The following is a 22,722-nucleotide window of genomic DNA, read 5'->3' on the forward strand; positions in this document are numbered from 1 at the left end:
CTGATTCAACATGAGACAATGGGTCACCTCAGGTTTAGTGAATATTAAGATACTATATTTATTCTTCAAACATATGGTGGAACTTGTTTTTCATGTACGTTGTAGAATTTGTATTGTGTGTGCTGAAAGACTTTTTTTTTTCTTCTTCCTGGTAATGGAGAATCTGTGTTATTTGCACATTGCAAAACTTGTTCCACAGGTATGTTGTGAAATTTTATTGGGTATTTTACAGTTTGTGATTGATGTCATGTAAATGTTGTTCAGCTCAGCTTTGTGTTTTTCTGATTTATGAGTTCTGCATGAATATGTTTTGTTATTTGATTTTCCTGGGATGCAAGGCTAATAATACCATTTAAAAGGCCAACAATAACTTATACTTTCCTTTATGAGCCTGAAAGAATTCTTAAAGCACAAAATGTATCTGTGTGTATTCTTGAGCATCAAAACCAGTAGCATTCAATCCTAGTTGTCTTAATTAGGTGCTTATGCAATGGAATTTACTGGAAATAGAGTTCCCACTTACTTTTATAAAACTATGTGTTTATTTTTGATACTACCAATGGTTAGTTGTCTTATTACCAGGTATTATTATTATTGAGTAGTTGTCTTATTACCAGGTGTTTTGATTAGGCAGTGACCACTGTTTGGGAGTTGCACACAACAAACTGACGTGCATTGTAACCAACTAAGTTTATAGCACAAGTACATGTATGGACCAGGATACTCTAAGTGCTGTCAAGGATTCACAACTAAAGGGAAAAGGCATCTGTTCCTAGCATTTAAGCCTAAATTCATTTTCCAAACAGAGTAAATCATTCCAGCCATCTCTAAACCTCCTCTGCTTCCTTTCTATCCACAAAGTGAAAAAAGTGGTGAAGTTTTCTTACTTAAGAAAATTTAGACCATTTTGTAGTTGAGGGTGAAATATGTCTAAGAACAGCAGGAATAGTTAAACTGTTAAGTAGCAGTCGCCACATGACTTAAAGGAATCTGTCTAAATCATTTGTCTTTGTCTCTATCTTAGTGTGTAAAATACAATGTGAAAGGATAAGACGTGTCGTACTACCCATGACTCTTTTCTACAGTTCCAAGCAAGTCTAAGTTCTAGGTAATTAAAATATTTTAGCTTTATTTTAAAATTGCCACACTTTCATTATTTTGTGCAAAGTTACTTCAGTGATTGAATTAACAGCCTTTTCAGTTTCATAGGCAGCTACACCTCTGGTCAAAGTATAGCAGGTCTAATATAATGAATGTAATTAATTAATATAATTATCTCCTTTTTACCACTTCATTTGAAGCATCATTCTTGCAAAAGAGCCATTTTACCATGCTCACACTCCAACCACAGTCCATTATTGTTAGTATCTGGATCACTTTACAAATTCAAACTATTACAATTATCCTTCATGTCTGAAATGGTTTCTACATTTCTTGGTTCCAATTGGAGCCTAACAGGAGGACCAAAATACTAGGAAAATGTTTTCTTTGTAGTAAATTTGAGCACACACCAAAAACTTAATTTAAGGAGCATAAGGCTGTTTGGAAAAGCAGGCAAGCTATTGTGCTCTACTTCACCAGAAATGAGCTTGAATTTTCTTGAAGTCTGTCTACTTCTGCGCTACAAACAAAAAGTTAATTTACATGTGGAAAAAAATGAAGGTATGTCTAAACTGGCTTCCCTTCCAGAAACTAGAAAGCATTTTATCTTACACAAATCAATTTTCTTATAATAGATCTCCCTGAATAAAGTTCAGAGAAGGTTCAAAAGAGGCAGGCAGAAACAGACATCTCTTCTGTGGCACCCTGATATCTGCATTGCATTGGCATCTCAGTGGGGGTGGTTTTGCCCAGCATTTAGAAAAGCATTGTGTTCTGGACTTCAGCTTAAGAAAGTGTTCCCCACTCATCTGTGGAAGGGAGGGAAAGATGACCACTACCTGAAAGAACTAACTTGAAATCATGAACCTACCTCTTTCATGATTTCAGAAAGCTAACTCTGAATACCATTTTTTCTTCCCTTTTATCATCAGCCTTCAGGTTTGCACTCCTAGAGAAGCAGCGGCTGCCAGACATGCATCAAGAAATCTCGCGCTGTCCTGGGCTGTGCCAAGTCACAGCAGGTAGGAAATCATACTGGGCTGTCTGAACCGTGACTGCTTCAGGTCAGTAGGTATTTGACTTGCACATACCTGAAGTAATGTGTGCAACATTATAATCACCCTTCTCAAATAAGTGTGTTTTTTTTCATCCACGTGCATGCATTCCCACAGGGACCAAACATTTTTCTTAGTAGATACATAAGATTTGCTGCCAATACATGAAAGATGATGAGCAAGAAGAAACTGTTGTTTAGTTTCAATTGAAGAAACTATTGTTTAGTCAGCAGATGAATAATTATCTTCTAATTAATCAAAGTGATCTTTAATCTGAAGAGGATTTGCTTTAGAATAGAAATGTGTTGGGAAATAAAGTCAACCTCCTCCCTGTCCAAAGTTTTCTGTTTTTCTCAGACTGAACCAGAAAAAATTAATTTTGGAAGTTCAGAAATAGTTGATGAACTCTTGTTTCTTCCATCTCTTCTGTGTTGTGTCTGCACTTCTGGGTTCCAGATAAATCTGGAAGTAAATGTGAAGTAATGGTCTCATGGTATTTTGGCAGGAACCTCTGGAAACCTCACAAAACAGTTCTTTCCAGGCTCAAGGCTGATTTTAAAAGAACGTGACTTCAGCTATTTAAGAAATACATTCTTTCTCTCAGAAAACTTACTTTTTCATATGCCAGTAAGGATGATTAAAAACCATCTAATTGAAAAAGCAATGAAGAAAATATGTAAGAATCAGGTACAAAAATTTATGGAGACAGCTCTGAGGTGACAATGGTACATCTGAGACTAGCTTAACATTGAGAACATTCAAATACAGAAATAGAACTTATGTTGGGGTCTTATTTCCAGTGTGAGTCTAAACCAATCTTTAAAATTGTCCCTACCCTCCAGTTAATGTATTAATCTAGCTGTCTATAACATATATTGCCAGGACATGCATAAGCTTTAGTTGCTGTCACACCAGAATAGTCTCAGGGGGAATCTATACTTTCACATGCAAAACTAGCTTTAAAAACAAAGTATGTACCAAGGAGGTTGCCTTTCAGCATGACTGAGAGTATTTTTAGATAAAATAAAGGGACCACAACTTTCAAAGTTGAAAGGACAGTTATGTAGCAATAGAAGTCTTATACAATGGCAGAGTGGGAGGGCCTCATGTCATGCTGTGTGCCTACTGCCCACAGTGGCTGTTCTTAGTTCCCTGGGATGGAGAACAAAGACAGGTTGATTGTAGCTCACTTTGCTTGTTAATTTTCTAAGTGATGTAGGCATAGCATTTATGGTCTCTGTGCCTCATATTTCCATGTGTTTATTCAACATGATATAAATGTATTTATTTCTAAAAATCTGAGACCTTCCACATTTATATAAGATATGTATACATTAAGAAGCCATGGGCATGAAGGCTTTTACTGGTCCCCATTATTCATTTTGGTACATATGGATCAAAATCTGCAAAGTGTATTTTGATATGTTCAGTGCCTTGACTTCCCACTAATATCAATACTCATTATCTGTTGTTACTGCTTCAGAATTAAAGCAGCTGTTAAAATCATGGCTTTGTTGAAGACAAGGAGAGTTTCATCTGGCTCAGTGCTTAATAAACCTCATGTTTGGTAAGACCTGATTGGTTTTTCCCAAAATTTTTCCTGTTTTTTTTTCTGAGTATTTAAACACATTTGACCCTGCTTCTTACAGAGTCCCTAAATATTATGCAATCCAATGTTATGTACCCCCAATCAATATGGAGGTTGTATTCCTGTGCCACTGAACATTCGTTCTTTCACTATATTTGCACAAAAATTTCTACCACAGAAAGTCTGAGTGAGAGGAAAGCATTTGCTTATCCCTGGCAAAGGATCTTATGTGGCACCTCTTTGGTGTGTGAGCAGCACCACGACTCATTTTATGTGGTCACTTCCAACAAAGCCATTCCAAATAAAAATCACTGCAGTGCTGTCTACTCATGAGGGTATGTCTAAAATTAAGAGCCCTCCTGAAATACATAGCAGAAAGTTAGAAAACTTAAATCAGGATCACACTTCACTGGAAACTAAGTGGATGCAAATTTTTAAGCCAAGCAAAATTGCAAGGTATGTTTTCATGAACCTGGATGTCAGCTAAGATTTCCAAGTTTCACATTTAGATGTTTGATATGACATCCAATTTTCAAGAAACAGTGTTAGAGAACAATGTTCACATGATGAAATGTTCAAAAGAATAAACCTGCTGTTCTGAAGATGAAACAACACTAAGTCACCTGTGCCTTTATAGCCCTTGGCAGGGTTATACCTACATGAGGAAATGCAGATGAGTGACTTAAAAGCATTTCTGTTTACATATATAACATGACAAGAGTGTATCTACCAATAGGCTAACATTAAGGATTGTGAAGGACATATCCCAAAATGCACCAGAGAGAAGTTGCAGAAAAATCTTGAGGACCCTTATAATAAACAAGCCATTAAGCAGATTCAGTGTCTACGGCTTGCTGATGAAAGCTGCTGAAATTATTATTCATGCTGAAAGTTCACCTAACAGTAATCTACTATGTGCAGTGTTTGCAGAAAAGGCAGAGGTGCCTGGATAAAAATAGGTGCCATGAATTTCTCTACAGCTGTGTAACTCTTTAAGTTCCTCAGCAAAATGTCAACCATGCTATATAGTCACAAAACCACACGTGTACAGAGGTAAGCCCACAAACAAACTTCCCATCCAAAAAGCAGGTAAGCTGATTTGCCCTCTTATTGGGAAAATCAGAATTGCTTGTGTTTTAACCCACTGCTGTGGGGAGGTGTCCTGGTTCCATCCAGGACAGGGTTAATTTTTGCAGTTGTCAGGACGGGCACAGCTGTGACCCAGAGATTATTCTATACCATAGCCTGTCATTGCTGGGCGTGGGGGGAAGGGAGACTCTTCAGAGGAGACGGAGTTCCTTCTGGTGGCGTAAGCCTGGTGAAGGGGAGCGATGGGGCAACACCAGGTCTGATCAGGAGGAAGCAGTGGGTTTAGCCTGGTGGAGGGAGCAGCTGCATATTGTCTATTCCCAGGTGTTTCCATGGTGGGCCATAATGTTTCTTTTCTTGCACTCTCTGTCAGTATTGCCACTGCTCCTTTTCTTATCTCATTGCTGTTTCCAATAAGTTGTTCTTATCTCAACCCTGATCTTTACAGTTTGTGTCTCCGATTCTCCTCTTCATCCTGCCGCAGGGGAGGGAGAGGCAAAAGGGGGAGCAAATGGTGCATGGCTTGGAATGGTTTCAGTGGGAAGACTAAAGTGGAGAATGCCATTCCTAAGTCATGACAGGATGAAAAGAGAACTGTTCATCATGAATGCCCAGCACAGCTGGAAGGAGCAGCCTCTATCCTTGACAGCCACAGAAGGCGGCTCTGTTCTCATCTTCTGCAATCATATTGGCAAAGTCGCTCCCAGACCAACGTGGTCTCTTTTCCTAGTGAGCTGCAATGACATAGGCCAGTTTCCCAGTCCCCCACCCTCCCAAGAATGACAATGAGATGTTCTAATTATTTCCCTTATCCCAAAATTACTTACTGTCATTTCCCCTTTCTTACCAGTCAGTTTCTTCCCATAGATGAGCCCTAAAGTGATGTTACAAGGTTCTCACATGACGCAACAAATACTTTTAGTTAATTCTTCTGTTTTATTGTCTTAAGTCCATATGGGCCACCAGTGACAACTCGGCCACCTAGCTGAGTCTCCTATCTCTCTTTATAGTTAATTGCTGACAAGACTTCCTTTTGCAAGAAGAGGTTAACTAAAGACAAAGTATCCTCAAGTAGCAAGTCCGAAAAAAAAAAAAAAAGTAAGCCCCTTGAATACAGTTGCTGCAAAACTGCTGGCTGCAACTACTTAAATTACTTTCACTCACAGCCCATGTAGAGGCAAAGTTCTAAAACCGGGGTTTGGAAGGACAGGACAGCTCCCTGCAAGTGATTTCTGCAGGCAGCCTAAATTGCCTGGACCAAGCAGGAACAATGGCTCGTGCCTGCCTGACTTTCAGGTGTAAAAACATGACCAGGAAGCACACTTGGTCAGTGTTGGGGTAGCTTTGCAATATATAAAAGGATGTAGAAGTTTTAAGGTTGTTTAAATGAATATGCTTAAAAAATGGCTTTGCAACTCTTTGTGTAAACTCCCCCTTTTCTTCTTCCCAAGGTTCCTCAAGTCTTACCTATAGCTTTGAAATGTTCTAAGACATAACTGAGGGCTTAGCTATTGATTGTTAACCCCTTATTATCATTGGTTGTTTGTAAGACCTCCTGAACCCCCACTGGTCACTTTGTAATCCCTCCAGGAGGTATTTAAGTCGCTACTCAGATCAATAAACGCTCTGTCTGCCTCACTCCCTGCCGCTGCCCTGTGGTCTCTGCAGGGGCCATGGGGGACCAAGTGGTGAGGGGGACGGGGAGGGAGCACCTCCCCCTCCAGGACTAGGGGTGAAAGGAAAATCCTCTAGCCTGGAGTCCCTCTCCCTATCTAACCTCAACATTCGTTAAATTTTGGCTGCTTCTTCTGTCCACAGAACAGAATGGAATTTGAAGACTTCGGTCCTGACCTCTGTGCCAATACCCATAGGTGGCCTGAGCTGAAGCACCTCAGTTCAGTTATGAGTTTTCTTTTCTGGGGGCATGAGGGAGGGTAATATGTCTTTGCAAAGCACTTTAAAGAACTTTATGAGTTGAAAAGGGTTGTTGCATTAACATACAGTTCATACCTCTCAGGTACATTTGTCTTTTCAAATGCTTCTTCCACAGCTACATAGTCATCATGTTTAAAGTGTTGGGGGTTTTAGTGGTTTCTTTTTTTTTTTTTTTTCTTTTTTACTAACAAAGTACAGAAGCTTAAACTCTCTGATAATGGCATGACTTCAGCTGCTGGGGCCCTTGGCCCTGGTGTTTGTCATTTAATTCACTTCTGTGTGGTGATTTTTATGGGAATGCTCCTTATTGCTAGCACTCCATCCTTAATGAAATGGACAGAACATTTTCTCATTAGAGTACATTCCTTCAGAGAAACTGTGGGAAGAAAGACATTAACAGAAGATTGTAACCAGAACCAATTAAAGGCAATATCTTAAATTATTTAAATCATAGGGCTCTTTTCCATTAGCATGATTGGGACTGGGATGCCAGTCCAATTTTTCACTGCATTTTTCTTCTTCCATCCTCTTAAAATAAGCATTCAGCCCAGAATACCTTTCTAAAGGCCAAACGGACCTTTTCATACTGAAAGGGATCCAGAGAGCTATGCAGACTGTGTACATTGCAGGCATGACATAGTTCTGAGGTTCTTCATATCCACATTGGGTTTTTTCCTATATATCTCATTGATGTGTATCTCCTTGGTAAGCACCTGCACCTAACAAATTTAAATCACATCAGTCCTCTCTTTACTCACAGTATGAAGGTGGGACTTCACAATTGTTTGATTTGCACCTAGCACAAGCTAAGTGTTTCTGATCCATGAGCGTACTGCACAGAAGTGAAACACTACTGAGTCTTTTCAGGTCAGCAGAATGTGCTGACCCCCACTGTGCCAACACTCCTGCTCACACAAGAAGTGCCATAAAAGCATCAGTAACCGAAAGGAGTCAAGGCTTTAATTTTGTATTTCATTCCAAGCTTACCAGAATCTCAGAAATTCTTGAATCTCAGAGCAAATTTTTTTCTGTGGCTGGTAAAAGTAGAAATTGTGGTGTTTGCCCCACCTGCTGATTGTTTATAAAGTTATAAAAAATTAGCAGATAGAAAAATGTCAGTGGGCATGTCTGCCATTCAGACCTCATCATTCATGATTGTTTTGGTCCTTTTGAGCCATTCTTCCTATGCTGGGAATAGTTTTGAGGTTAAGACCACTCCTAAATGACACCATTTGTGTTCTACACTTGAACTGTGTTGTCTCAGTTAATTTGTACTCTTCTGCTCTGTCATTAAAACTGTCCTTTTCTTGAATTATGAACTCTGTAAATAGTTCTGATGTTTTCTTCATAAAATATTTTCCTATCAGGTACATGTTTTAGCAAGGAATTAGTATTTTTCCTTTCAGGCTCTGTAATGGTACATACCATTTGCTCAGCATCTAGTTACCTGTTCTGCTACTCAGCCACACACCAGAATTTGCATTAGGGCTCTTATGCTATAATTCTACTCTGTATCATTTTATGTAATCATGTAATTTTGGTTTTCATATGAGCAGTTTTGTAACAACACAAACTCACAAAACTATGTTTGGAAAAAAATTTCCCTACTGAGAAGCAGAGGGACCAGTTTGTAATTGGTTTCTTCTGATTTTTTCTATTACCTGTTCTATCAGTGTGAGCCACCTAACCTCTGGGGATGAACTGCTCTGCAAATGTGAGTGACAGTATTTGGGTGTTTCTCAGAAGGTATATTTACATTGTCTTAAGTTATCAGGTGGTGGCAATTTAATTTTTCCCAAAAAATGTATCCTTCAAGATGTCTCAAGATAGGAACTCCAGAGACATGATAAACAGTGAAATAATTTTCAAAACTACTGCTTCATTCCATATCTGAACACACAGAGGTGAACAAGGAAGCTCTGGCAAAGAAAGACAAATCCGCCTCTACTGCTACAATGCAATTGCTTTCTAGCTGCAGAGAATTTTTGTTCAGGAGAAATCAAATTGGGGATGGTGACTACCATGAAATTCACTGTGAGAAGGACTATTAAAAGAAAACACCTTTCAAGAAAACAAGATTTACTCTGAGATCTACTAAATTCTCTTCATAGTCCTGTTGTTGCTTCCATTTATATCAATATAATCACATTTCTTCTAGGTTGTCTAAGGAACCTTATACATGGGGCCAAAAAAATACTTCAGCTGGTAATATATAGCTACTTTTCTGACATTGCAATGGAATATCTTCCATTCAATAATCTATTAATAGTAAAACTTTGTTTATGAATAAGGATGATTTTCAGCATCAAAGCAGTTAAGAAAAGCCAAAACAACATTTTTTTTCTCCTTTCAGGTAAACCAAAAGAATCTGTGATGAGTTATCTGTGTTCAGATTTAAGAAAACAAAATCTTGATTGTTACATTTTGCCCATGTTTGTATTTTAGTGAAAACATAAGGAAAAACAGCAAAATAGAAATAAATCCCTTAACTTTCCGTTTGGAACCTCAAAATTAGGACAAGAAACTCAAGATGCTATGTTGTCTTTGGCTACCATAACGTAGTAAATAATGGGTCAGCCTTGCTCCCACACAGTAGTGGTGGCTTTTCCTTCCAGACCAGTAGAAAAGATCAGGGATAACTCCAAGTATTCTGAGAAATTAATTGGAACAAGACCTCCCATTTCAGGAGCTCATTAAATGTTCTTAGTCCTAAATGAGTTAGGCATTTCAGAAAAATTCCTTCTTTTCTCCCTTGTTATATCTGGTAGCACTGCTGATAATATTTATTTCAGAGCCGATGAACCCCATTTAAAATTGTTTACTAAAACATGTGTCACCTTTCTTTAAAGGTAAAGTTTGTTGTTTCCCACCGGTTGAAAAACTGGCTTTCCATCAGAGACATTTCCTAAAATTTGTTTGTAATTTTAAAACTTATCCTTGGATTGCCATTATACATTTCATTAGGGAAGTGTTTGATTGGCTCCAGATGCATGTGATAAAACTCCATGTGCATAAAAACATTTTTATTTAACTTCTGTGACTTTTAAAAGGTTGGCTGCAGGAGACTGTATTCAACACAGTAGTTACCTTAGATGAGCACTGCCTACTTTGCTGGTGTTCCAGGAATATAAATAACAGGAGAGTGCTGGCTGTGCCTACAGTCAAGGAAAAGGCACAGGAGCTGCACAAGGCAGGCAGTGAACTAGGCACATGTTCCTGTTTTTATACTCTACAGTCTGAGATTAGAAAACAGGTCCAAGAGGGAAAGCAGAGCTCATGTTTATGCTTTCTATCCCTCCCTCTCTCTTTTTCTCTCTCTGTGTCTGTCTGACACTGGCAGGTAGCTTTGGTTCCTTCTAGGGGTGGGTTCCTTGCCATGTTCTCCACTTGGAGATTACTCAGAAGTGGTCCAGACTAGTCTAGCAAAGCACTGCTGAGCAGATACTACCACATTAATTAAACATTGAACCTACCAGAAACACAGTGGCTAGAACTGATTTTACCATGCCCAAACAGATGACAACACAGAGCTAAACTTCTTGGTCACTGGGACCCATCAGTGCCTGTGTCAGTGTTGGACCATGGTGTTCCTAATCAAATGAGTCCTGACTTAGGAAGAGTGGTGCAAACACAAACACATCCCAGTAGCCTTCACTTTTAAACCTATTTGGACTTACGAGTGGATTTTAAGAGACTCAGGGTTGCTCTGTGACAGTTTTCAGCTTCATTTCAGATAGTTGCAGCTGGGGACTCTCAAATTGGCCAAATTTCCTGTAAAACTGCTTGTTAGTTTTCAGTTTATCATACACAGATGATATACATAGTTATCATGTTTCTTGTGGGTTTTTGTTTTCCTTTGCACTCCATAAAAATGTTTTGTATTTATTCCAAAAGATGCCTGAACATTTGCAAGTTGAGAATAATAATCTTCAAAATGTGACATAAGAACTTATATTTTCATTTATTTGACTAAGAAAAAAATACATAGATTTGCCTTGTGCTCAAGCAATAAATGTTTCTCTGAAGAATGGATTTATAAGACTCAAACACGACACTTTTTGCAGTTGCTGAAACTTACAGAAACCTACACATAGATCTTGTAGGACACATTATTTAGCAATGATTCTGTTTTATGATTTTTGTCTTGGCATGCTATCTTTTGTACATTTTACTGATTAAATTAACGAGCATGTAGGGAGTATGGGAAGCAGCACTAGAGACGTGAATAGGATCCAGAACCTTCAAGAAGTGGGAGACAAATACATCAGTGTCCCAGACTGGGTAGGCAGAGTGTGACAGATGGTGTCCCACCTGCCCACAGACTGTAAGAGGTGATACAAAACTCAGGCAGAATGGCTGGAAGCAGAATGTCAAACTGGTCCTGGAAGACGGAGAAGGAAAAGTTAAAAGAAAAGGCTACACTGGAGAATTCCTCATAATAGAGACTTTAGAAACTGGCCTCAATCTAAACAGTCAGTTCAAGAGAATCAAACTGAACTGGTTCAAGCACAGATTACAGAGTACAAAGTCACACAAGAACAGTACTTGCTGTTCTGCAAATGGACACAACTATCCCTCCTTGGGAGGCAGCAGAGAAATTAAGACAGAAAACATAGTTGAGGTCTATCCAGTAGACGTTGATAATTTCAAGAATAAATAAGCAAAGTAGAGCTCTTAGAAAAAATGTTTCAGAAAGGAACTAAAAAACACAATTCCTGTATATTATTTGCATGTATGAAGTTACAACATCTCAGTTGTAACCCACGCCAGGAGAGCACATGCCACATATGATGTTTTGATCTCACATTCCAAGCAAATTCCAAACTCCTGCCCAGATCAATGGCAATCTGGGCATGGGATAAACACAGGACTGGATCTACATTTGCAAATTATACAGGGCTATGTTGTTCTCAAGAGTATTAATTCACCAAATGGAGAGAGAGTAAATAATGCAGAACATGAACTTGAGTAATTTTTCTTTGTTCCCTTCAAAATCCAGTTTGTTCTAATTTGGATAGTTTTCTGCAATATACAGCAATAAAGAAGACCTCTGAGCCATTTCACACTACAATATTCCTCCTTTTTAACTAAATCAGCCATTACGAGCATTTATCTGTAGGATGAGTAATGATGTAGAAAGAGTCAAAAGTAATATCAAAGGATGGGGAAAAACTGTCAGCTGTAGCATGGCTGATAAAGTTACTTTCAGGAAACCTTTTCATGTGCTTAGAAGAGCCAATGATGTGCTCTAATGCATTTTAATACATAGCAGAGACCTATTTTATTGCCTAATCAAATTTGATGGAGTTTTTCAGCTTGGTTTGGGTCAGACACAATAGCATATCTCAGAGAAAGCAACATCTGGCTCAATATGATAGAACTCCCACCGTAACAAGTATTTTAATGAATGCTCACCACTCCCAGAGGTGCTTAAATTACATAAGCGGATTAAAGCACATTTAAACCTGTTAGTGTGCCAATCCTGAAACACTATTACAAACTGGCTCAAAATTCTGCAAAAGTACAGCTTCTCAGATGTCAGAGTTCTGATTGTGCCATTTTTTTCATTATTTCAGTATCCCATTTGACACTTGGAGCACTGTGTGCGTCCAGCAGCAAGCGCTTGTGATGAGGCAGAGGTCTTGTGTGCTATATTTCCACCCACTTATGAAATGGTCTTCATAAAGAGTGGCCCTGACTCTCAGCTGATGCATAGATTAGGACAGATCCACTGACATCAGTTGGAACCTTTCCAGTTCACACCTTGTGAAAACATAATGCTCCATTTCTTCATATACTTTGAAAATATTTTTGTCTTTACCACAGTTCAATAAATCTCTACTGAAAATATCACTAGCACTTTTTGCCTCGCTACTGTTAATTTCAAAGCATTTTTAAAGTGTTAAGAATATAAACCACCACATTTTTCTTGGAAAAGTAGCCTGAGGTATAGGTAGAGATCAGGTGGCCTGATCTAACAGAAATTGACCTCTCATCAGAGGACAGAGCTCATGATAAAACTCTAATGACTATACTTCTTTTCATACTAGGTTTTTTGTCTCTAGCTAGATCCAAGGTGGTTTTTGAGTTTACCCCTCACAGGGGCTATAAACTCTATATATCCAAGCCTCCTCTGTGACCATCAACAGCTATTGCCTACTTCACTCTTCCCCTAAATGCAACTGGATTTCGGAGCTGGTAAATGCTCTCCTAGGCTGCCAGTTTAGACATCTATGTCCAACTTCCCAATCATCCTTTCTGCCTTGCTGACTTCTATTGCTTGTTTGCTTTGCATAAATATCACACTCACTCCCAGCCCCAGCTTCAGCTCCAAAAGTGCTTTACCATCTCTGAGACTGAACTGTTAATGGTTAATGACTCAAACAATCAGCCATTTGCAAAAGCAGCAGGGTGCTCTGCAAGGTAACAGCCCAGAGGCAGAGGGGGTTCACACCCACCACCAGAGGCTACAAGCTGGCTTTTGAATCAGATAAAGGAAGAGGCTGACAAGAAGCATAACCTTCAAGGTGGAATACTGGGTTTTATCATGCCAATGTCTTCCCTTACACAACTGGCTTAGGTGTGAAAACTCCCCACCCCCTCAGGCAAGTACTGGGACATTCATGTGTAGGCCTGAAGGTATTCATTCCTTCTGATGGGCAATAATTGGCTCAGCTACTCTGAGGCAGAGGTAGATGTCATGTCGTAGAAGGAACAAAACTCAAAGACCCCCAGAGTGCCCTCACACTCACTTCTGGGGCTTCAATCAAAGGACTGCTCACGATCCACAGTGTTGCATCAGACTGTAAACCCCCTCTCTCTGGCAGAGGTAGCTGGGCATTCCTACCTGAATCTCAGCACATATTAATCCACTGAACTTTGTGTTTGGGGACTTCTCCTACCACCAAAGGATCAAGACTGGGACCACCAAACAAACAGACATTGAAATTGCAACTATCAAGTCTCATGGTTGGATCCCGGGGTGATGGTATCTTCCTACTCTTGCACTTTCTTTCTCTTTCTTTTCCTTTCCATTGTAATTAAATAGTTTTAAAATAAACCTGCCATATATATATTTATAAATACCAGTCATTTAGTGTAATTTCACTGCAATCCATCCCAAGAAATCTATTATTAAGAATACCTAGTTACCCTGCCCTCCAGGGCAGATCATAACACAATCAGTGAAAGCTAATCCTATCTAACATCTGGCTGGACACATAACAGAGAAGCCAACACAGACTATCTGATATAAACAACCTACCTAAATATATTTAATGAAAGAATTGGAAGAGAGAAACAAGGCAAAGTTTCTTCTTTATAAAAGAAGTGTGTTTTTATGGGACAGGACAATGTGAAGAAAAGAATAAATGCACTAAAGCAACAGATGATGAAGATGAAGCAGTTTCATAAAATATGCTTTTGCCATTGCTTCTACTATGAAACAGGTATCACAGTTCTTTTATCACCACCTTCTCACCAGCTTTGTATTCTCCCATAGTGCTTTTCTGTAAACAATAGAAAATCAGGAGAGCCATAGAAAGATCTAAAAATGCTGATTCAGTTTGGGCTACCCCTGCACATTTTTAAATGTGTATTAACACCATTTATCTGGAGTTCAAGTTAACAACTGCTGCTGAGTCATAGGGTCAAATAAAAAGCCAATCGCTCTTCTTATATTGTGGCTGGATTTGGCAAACTGGCAGAGAGAGAAAATATGCAAGGGACAGACATTTCCAGGAAGTCTTCCAAAAATGTAACTCTAGTACCCTTAAGATTACTAAGAATAAAGGTAAATTATATTATTCGCATTCCTGCACTGCTTTGCATTTTAAAAAAGTTGCATTAAGGGAATAGAATTCAAGAAATTTCATATCATGAGGAGATACTTCCCTTATATTTTCTCATTCAGCCTGGAGAAGAGGAGACTGAAGGGAAATCTCATATAAGTCTACAACTTCCTTATGAGGGGAAGCAGAGGGGAAGACAATAATTTCTCTCTGGTGCTCAGGTCAACACCAAGTCTGACAGAGTTCAAAAAGCATTTGGGCAACAGTCTCAGGCATATGGTGGGATTCTTGCGGCTGTCCTGTGCAGGGACAGGAGTTGGATTTTGATGATCCTTGTTGATCCCTTCCATCTCAGGATATTCTATGATTCTATGACTTGTCAGCTTGTCCCTGAGCATGCAATTCCATGTCTTGCCAAGAGATGGAAAAGAATTTAGTTATGAATTTTCTCAACTTAAATACCATCTATGGAGCTTAGAACTGTAACACATCATGAGATCTGTAGGATTTAAAACCTGATGAAGTGCACCTATGACTAGGGAAGACATCCTGATTTGCATAAAATAGAAACAAAAATTTTAGAGAAGGGGCATAAAACTGGAATAGCCTTCATGTGAAAGACGGTCAAGAAGTCTACTTGACCTCCTTAGAAAGTCTGAGCAGGTCACAAGGTTGGTGCTCAGATTTGGTCCCTGATGGAACAAGTCACCAAAGTGAGTGTTCGGATAAAGAACTCAAGGTCATTGTGTCTCCCACCTACACTTCTGCCCAGGCACTGCAACCACTGATGTTTACAAAACCTTGTTATAGCCCATCTTTGCCTCCTCCTACCCAAAATATGAGGCATATGGAGATGAATTAGATAGGACCAGTAGTATTGCATGAGGAATGTGAGTTTTGTGAGTTGTCTGTTAAGAAATCTGAGAATGAATCTCACCTTGCTGCATCTCTTAGTCCTTTCTCTCCATTAAACTGTTAATTTATAAACTTCCTTACTGGAAAGTGTGTATGAAATACTGATGAGGTACAAAGGAGAAACTTTTCCCAATAGATAAAAACATCCAATTGTTCAATATGTTTTTTTCAGGATCATATTGGAAAGCATGTGAGATGGATTACTGTGAAGTCTGTGAAGAAAACACTCATGCATTCAGCATCTATAATTCTACACATAAAGAGGGGGTTAACAACATCTCATGCATTGTTGTTTCAGCAGATCTCCTATGACCAGAGATGAAATCCAGTTCTGCATTCCAAAGAAGCCACAATACTGAACTGTGGACCAAAGGCACAGAGATGTGACATGGCTGCTCCCTTTCTGTGAAGTCTCAGGCATTCAGAATGAACTTAATGGATCACTGCTTGAAATTTCACAATTGTTGGTAGTGAGTAAGATGCAAAACTGTACTGAGTGGGGTGGGAGAAGAGAGACAGCATTAATTCTTTAGTTATACCTTTGTCACAGAAAAGTGGATATATAGGAGAAAAAAATGGAAAGACAATACCGAGCTATTGAGAAAGGTAAATCTCGGAACTACTGCTGATTCCAAGGAGAGAAGATTAAGTCAGAACAATCAATTTTTCTAAATCTGAAGCTATATTAACAGCTACCAAATACAGCCAACAGCAGAAGTTTGGTGCCTTGAACTTTGGGTATTTCATCACCCTAGCAAACTCATCATGAACACTGATAATACCCTCTTATAATAGAGAGACTGAAAAGTGAAGGCATTTACTTCCTAATCCTTCTAGTAACTCAATTTTTAGGCTTTCATCCAAGGGCTCATTTAAAGATATGAAAACTAAAAATTTTTTTCCGGTTCTTCCTTAGACACAAATTTTCTTGCCATTCTCATGTACCTTTGTTTGCTCGCTAGATGGAAATCCTTCTGTATATTCCCCTACGTTAGACCAGTTAAGCCTAACTTTTTTTAGCTTTTCAGCAGACTGAGGATGGGACATTGTGTGAATTCTTTCAAGTGTCACATTTGCAGCATGATTGAAATCTCCTTTTGCTGTTTAAAAAAAAGCCACCACCCACATGGACAGGTCTAGATCCCCCCAAAAGCATCCACAAGCAGTTTTTAAATGCAGTGTAGTCTCTGCAAAATAAGGTGCACATATATTAATAAAATCTCAGCTAAGGTTGCTTGCACTGCTATTTCTATATTAAACAGGTTTCATTTTACAGCCTTTTGAATAGAAAGACTCAGCATTTCTGCCTTTGTGAGAATAAAGCTGTGTCACGCAGAATGTGCTACCTCTTTGCAGCTGCTCAACCACAAGTACTCACACTCTGGGTAAGAGCATCTCCTGGAAAAATAACAAAGTAGCATAGAAAACATTAACACTACTGTTCATCTGGATAGATTTAATCTTGGAAATAGGTATGTAGATAATGTATCCCCTTATTTAGGCTTCCTGAGGATTATATATCTTGAAACTAACGTGCCTTATTAGAGCTCTGCATTCTTCTTGTTGCACGTGAACATATCCCCGAGGGACAAGAAAGACAGAAAAGGATGAAACAAGTCTGTGTGACATTTTCCTCTCCTGTCCACAGACTACTGCAAAATGAGAGGGCTCACCCATTCCACCCATTTGTTTCTACAGCATAGCCTCAAAAGTAACTAAATATTTCCACAGGTGAAGCTGCTTTTACACACCTTCCTTTCTAAAATTACTATAACCAATGCTTGCTTCCTGTAAATCTCATCCTGATGTGTAGTACTGCCTATGTTCTTGTCTGTCATCAACATATCAAGGGACCTTACCAGACACAAATTTCTTAACTCAAGGAATCCTGAAAGTGTTTGTTTGTTTTTGTGGGTTTTTTTGTTTGTTTGGTTGGTTTGGTTTTTTACTGCTACCTTATCTATAAGTTATATCTGTCCACATACCTCAGTGCTTCACAGGATTCTTTTTGATCCCTAGGAAGTCAGTTTTCTGTATATAATTTCAGTTTCATGGCTTTCTTGTGACTCACCAATCTTTCGATCTGGTGAAATGTTCTTGCTTGGATGTCATGCTTCAGGGCTGAATTCAGCTTAAATCTGCAGCAAATATAAACCTGAGACTGAAGAGACCTATTTTTTTCCATTTGTTTACCTTACTACCAAGGCTGAGTCATGCTCTGTTGCAGATTTACTATTAACCACTCACCTTAGTGCCAAAAAGTCTCTCTTGGAATTAGGGCTTTATTTTGCTGTGCACTATGCAAGCAGACAGACAGCCCTAGTCCGGGAAGGGTCACAAAGCAACAATCAATGTACTCAGCTACTGCCCTTGTCTTTCTTCTGTCAATACTAGTGAAAAGCATTGCTGGTTCAGATAAGAAATCTCTCTCCCCTGCCTTCCCAGAATCAAATTCAGAAATTTGTCATGGAGAGAGGGAAAATTCTAGAAAAACAGCAGTTGTTGCAAAGACAGGGGATGTATAGGCCTCCACATGACAAGTAAAAAAGGACCCGATCTGCAAGAAAAAGGTATCAAAAGGACAATAAAGAGAAAAATCACCTGCACAGAAGACTTTTGCAGGTAAAGAAGAGCCAGTGTGCAGTAAATCTTTATACTCTTAAGGTTCCTCAGAGAGGGATTACAAAGAACATCACAAAGGGTTAATTGAAATGATATTACTATTAATCAGTTCCAATATTTCTTATTAATTGTATCTTGTCAGACTTGGTTTCAAATTATATATGCTATGCGTGTATTCTGCATGGTTTGTTTAACTTTGAGAATTTTATATCCTAGTCGGCTATCAGTGAAACAATAGCTGAAATCAGAGCTCTTCACACAAAGAGGACTTTTGCAAGCACAATGTTTTCCAATGGAAACAGCTACTGGAAAGAAGAATTAACTAAAAAAACTAGATTAAAAGAGAGAATGCATGAAAAAGATCACATTTAAGACTTGAATTTGGCACGCTACTTTGTACTAAAAGTTTATTCATTCTTAATGGAGAGTTAATGTTTTCCTAGTCAACATTCTTACCAACTGCATCTATAAAGTCCTTCCCTGACCCATTATTAGGAGGAACACATGTAAAGCTATGCTTTCTGAGCCAATGTTGAAATTAATTTAATTTGGAGTCCACTATAACACTTGTAGTCTGGCAAAGTCATGACAGAGATTCATTCCAGCAGAGGCAACTAGTTAAACTAGTGATAAAGATAATAAAACTGGGACAAAACCCCCAAAAATAAATGTCTTCATCCCTCTCTCATGCATATAGCTTCCTTCTCACTGCCATACTACTGGGCAAGAGAAGAACAGATGAGGTATAATTTAAAAAAAACATGTTTTAAGAAAGAGCAAAAGTAGGAGACAGAAAGATAAAGGGGAAAAATTTGTAACACAAAAAACACTCGTGGGACACAATAGAAGCAGATGTTAATACATAACATCATCTCATCATGATGCAACTGATTAAACCTCATTGGAGGTCATTCAGCATAGGAGCAGTTTTCATTTTCATTTGGAGGAAGATAAAGGTCACCATTTAAACAAACTAGCTGCAGAAAACTTTCCTGTCTGTGTGTCTTTTGCCAAAACATCTTTAAAATGAGGCTTGGCTCTCAATCTCGTTTAAGGGCGGGACCTCCTCAAACCCGTGTCTTTTTTTTCTTTTTTTTTTTTTTTTTTTTTTTTTTTTTTTTTTTGGTGGAGACTAAAAAGAAGAAAATAGCTCTTTCAGATGTTTTGTTCTCATGCTAAATCTTTCCCCTGTTTGCTCCCTGAAGGTACACAGAAAACCAGGGTAGACTAAGTGCTGTAACAATTGAGGCACTGCCTTAAGTAAGAATTTCCCAGCTTTTACTTACTCTGGAGATTTTCACAGGTTGTTTTAGACAAACCTTCTTGCCACATAACCCTCTCTGCTCCAAACTTATCCACCTCCTTAGGTGTAGCTCAAGAAGATAACAGCAACTCTATTTGCTATAGGATGCCTTTTAGCACTGGTGCTCACATCTTCTCTAGCATGTAAGAAAGGGAGGAAGGGAGGACTATGCTGCATGTCTTTTGAAGGGAAAGATAAACTGCAGAATTAGACTTGATGGCAAAAGGTTTCAGAATCAATTTAGTTTAATTATGAAAAAGTGAAATTGTGCAACAATCTGCAGTGTAACCTTAGACATATACTGAATTTAAAGATGTCAAACTGCATTAAACAGCCACTGAGTGTGAATTCCAATGCTTATGCTGTTCTGAAAAAATACTAAGTTTAAAGAGCTATAAGACTACTATCTTTGTTGTTTATTTTAATTTTTTGATTTTCTGGAAACACTTTCAGACAAGTTTTATTTTCTCTATTACATTGTAAAACCATACTAGGTGACAACACAATGAGCAAGATTCAGAGAATATAATGTAAAAAATTGTGATATTTCAGCATTAGAATAATTTACTCTTTACTGCTACTGTTGAACATGGTAGATAAGTGACACAGATCCACTCTCAGAACATTCTTCAGTTATAACAACCCATCTTCCTACTTAACTCAGTGTGGTTGCATAGAGTATGAATTTGTGTTCACATGTCTAGTGTCACAGCCGAGTTTCAGAAGCCTTTCCTGTTGATTCTAGGGAGATGTAAACTGAGGTGTGCTTTTCTCTTTATTCCCTTCAGTATAACTAGCACAAGTACATACATCCCTTAAATAGGTGCACATTTCTGACCTAGCAATTCCAAACCAAACAAAGCCCTGAGCAGAGATTGAGTTCAGTGTCACAGTAACACAGCACCTCCATGCCCAGGAACATCAACAGCCTGAGCTGTCTACTCCTGTGAGCTTGTATTGAGAAACTGAGTGCAATTCACTTACTGATCTGCAATTAATGGCACACATGTAGCATTAAAAGAGTCCAGAGAAGAGGTCAGAAGACTTTGAATGGTATTACCTCAAGATTATTAGTTCCTTGTTTAGCTTCATACATCTTCCTAGCATGTTTCTACATAAACTGTTCATTTATATTTTGTAAGGAACTATCCATAACTTCTGTTATGAAGTACTGCAAGGACATCAAAATAAAGACAGGTGTCCCTTTCCTATCTCAAGTTGCATCACATCATTAAATATCTTTTGTTTCAAGCAGTGGCAAGCAGAATTGAAAAATGAATGGAAACCAAAGGAGAAACTACTATGCAACTGCAGGGTCATTACTACCTGCATATTAGGAGCAGATGTAGCTATTCAATCTCTCTGATTTATTAGAGAAAGTGTTCTATCTTTAGAGAAAGGCTGAAGCCATAAATATATACTTAGACCATGTTATTCCCAGGTTACTGATATCTCGAGGCAAATTTTGCCCTCCTGTACAAGGTACCTCTGTGGCATACATGTCCCTGCTAAGTGGGGACTGAGTATTACAAAACCAAAAGGAAGCAAAAAGTATGCGCAAGACAAGTCTCAAAGAAAATCTCTTGTGGAAGATGTGCCGTGTATTTGCTGAGGATGTGAGGAATGGAAATTACAAAGAATTGACTAACCAAGAAGTATCAAACAGAAAACATGATGCTGTTTTTCCTAAGCTGTTAAACTTTCCATTCACTCTCAGTGTGAAAATAAATATTTCTTTTAGGTCAGGTCAGCAACAAAAAAAAAGTAAATAGTTCTGTGAGTACAGTGCCTGTGAATTCTGCAGCCATCAGGAGCAAAATGGGAAAGAGAATACTTGGAATTTCCAAGTATATTCTATGAAAAACTGAAGTAACACCATTCTACCAGACAATGCAAAAGACAGTCTACCAGGATGAGAAAACATTTACTCTAATTATTCATCCAGCAGAGGGTCCTTGTCCCAAATTACAAAAAAAAAAAAAAAAAAAAAAAAGAGTGCCAACCATATCTGTTTAAATTACTTTTCCTCATAACGGATGGTGACAACTGAGGAAAGGAAGGCATCTTAAGGGTGACTTCAATAGAGGCATTCATTTCTCCTTAAGAAGGTCTGTCAATCCAAAGATTTTCTCTGAAAATAAAGGAATTACCTCGCTAGAATCCAAGAAAGAAGTGTGCTACTTCCTTACAGTATTTTGGTTTTCTTTCTTTCAGGTTAAAAATAACAGAAGAGAAATCCTAATGGGAATACTCGAACTGTAGTAGCTATTTGTCATTAAGCTATTGGCAATTAAAGTATTAGTATTAGATATAAAAACGAGGAAACATTGCCTGGGTAGAAAGAAGATGAATAGTTAATGAGTAGTTGTCTATCAAAATACATGGATATTCATCTCTATATGCTTATGTGCACACGTGATTTTTTTGTCTCTTACACCTCCGCACCTCAGAAAAGAAACTGATAGGGTGATGCTTCTGTTTTAATATGCCGTTTTTTGAGCTGAAACAGAACAATCTGCAATAAACACATAAATAATTGCAGGGCTTGTAAATGTGTAAGCACACAGACTTTCTCTTTTGTGTTGGTACTGTATCTCAGAGAACAAGATTTGCCACTACAAGGTGAATGCTGCAACATAAATATATGCGGACCAACATGTCAAACACACTAATTTACCTCAAAATCTACAAGGACAGTTTACACAGTAAACATTTTCACCTGTAAAATAAAACAGTGCTAGAAATCCAGACACTGCTGTATAATAACTATTGATTATAGAGGATGTAGGGGAGGATGAAGATGGAGACCAGAGGCTTATACATTTAATGGTGTTTTATAAGGTTTCACAGTAGCTTTTATTACAGCCTTCTATACTAAAAAAGGAACTTCACCTAGCATTTAGGTAAGGGCATTTTTTACACTGAGGAAAGAGAGATTCATCCACATCAGGACTCCTGTTAAAATTCTTTGAATGTGCCTTTTTTCCCCGTGCTAAGTGCCAATGGCATGTATGCCAGCAAGCCAGGCTGCATCATAGCATGCCAGGAAAGGAAGGACATGGCACCCACACTGTAGGGAGCTTTCAGTGGGAATTCTCACCACCACCTGAAAAGGATCATTGCATGTAAGTAGGTCCCTATTTTACTCACTTAATCATGGGGAAAAAAACCCTGCTCTCCCTTAGAGGAGATCCCCTGTTCAGATGTGCAGAAGATGACTGCAGACTGGCCCTTTCAGCAGCAGCTTGTGTATCCTCACCCAAACTTCCAGTGCTGGCTTCTCATCTGCTATCTGGAAGGCTTCCCAGTCCAGAGACAGACATC

The 22,722-nt window shown here is 38.6% G+C and overlaps 1 protein-coding gene across 1 annotated transcript in view; it reads right to left on the reverse strand.

Annotated features, from left to right (window-relative positions):
• LOC114069626 (centrosomal protein of 128 kDa-like) overlaps positions 1-22,722 on the reverse strand; it is a 101,328-nt gene that overhangs the window by 5,267 nt on the left and 73,339 nt on the right. The window lies entirely within an intron of this gene.

Source organism: Empidonax traillii, unplaced genomic scaffold, assembly GCF_003031625.1.
Source record: "Empidonax traillii isolate 1590-97213 ecotype Southwest subspecies unplaced genomic scaffold, ASM303162v1 scaffold1319:size131266, whole genome shotgun sequence".
NCBI lineage: Eukaryota > Metazoa > Chordata > Aves > Passeriformes > Tyrannidae > Empidonax > Empidonax traillii.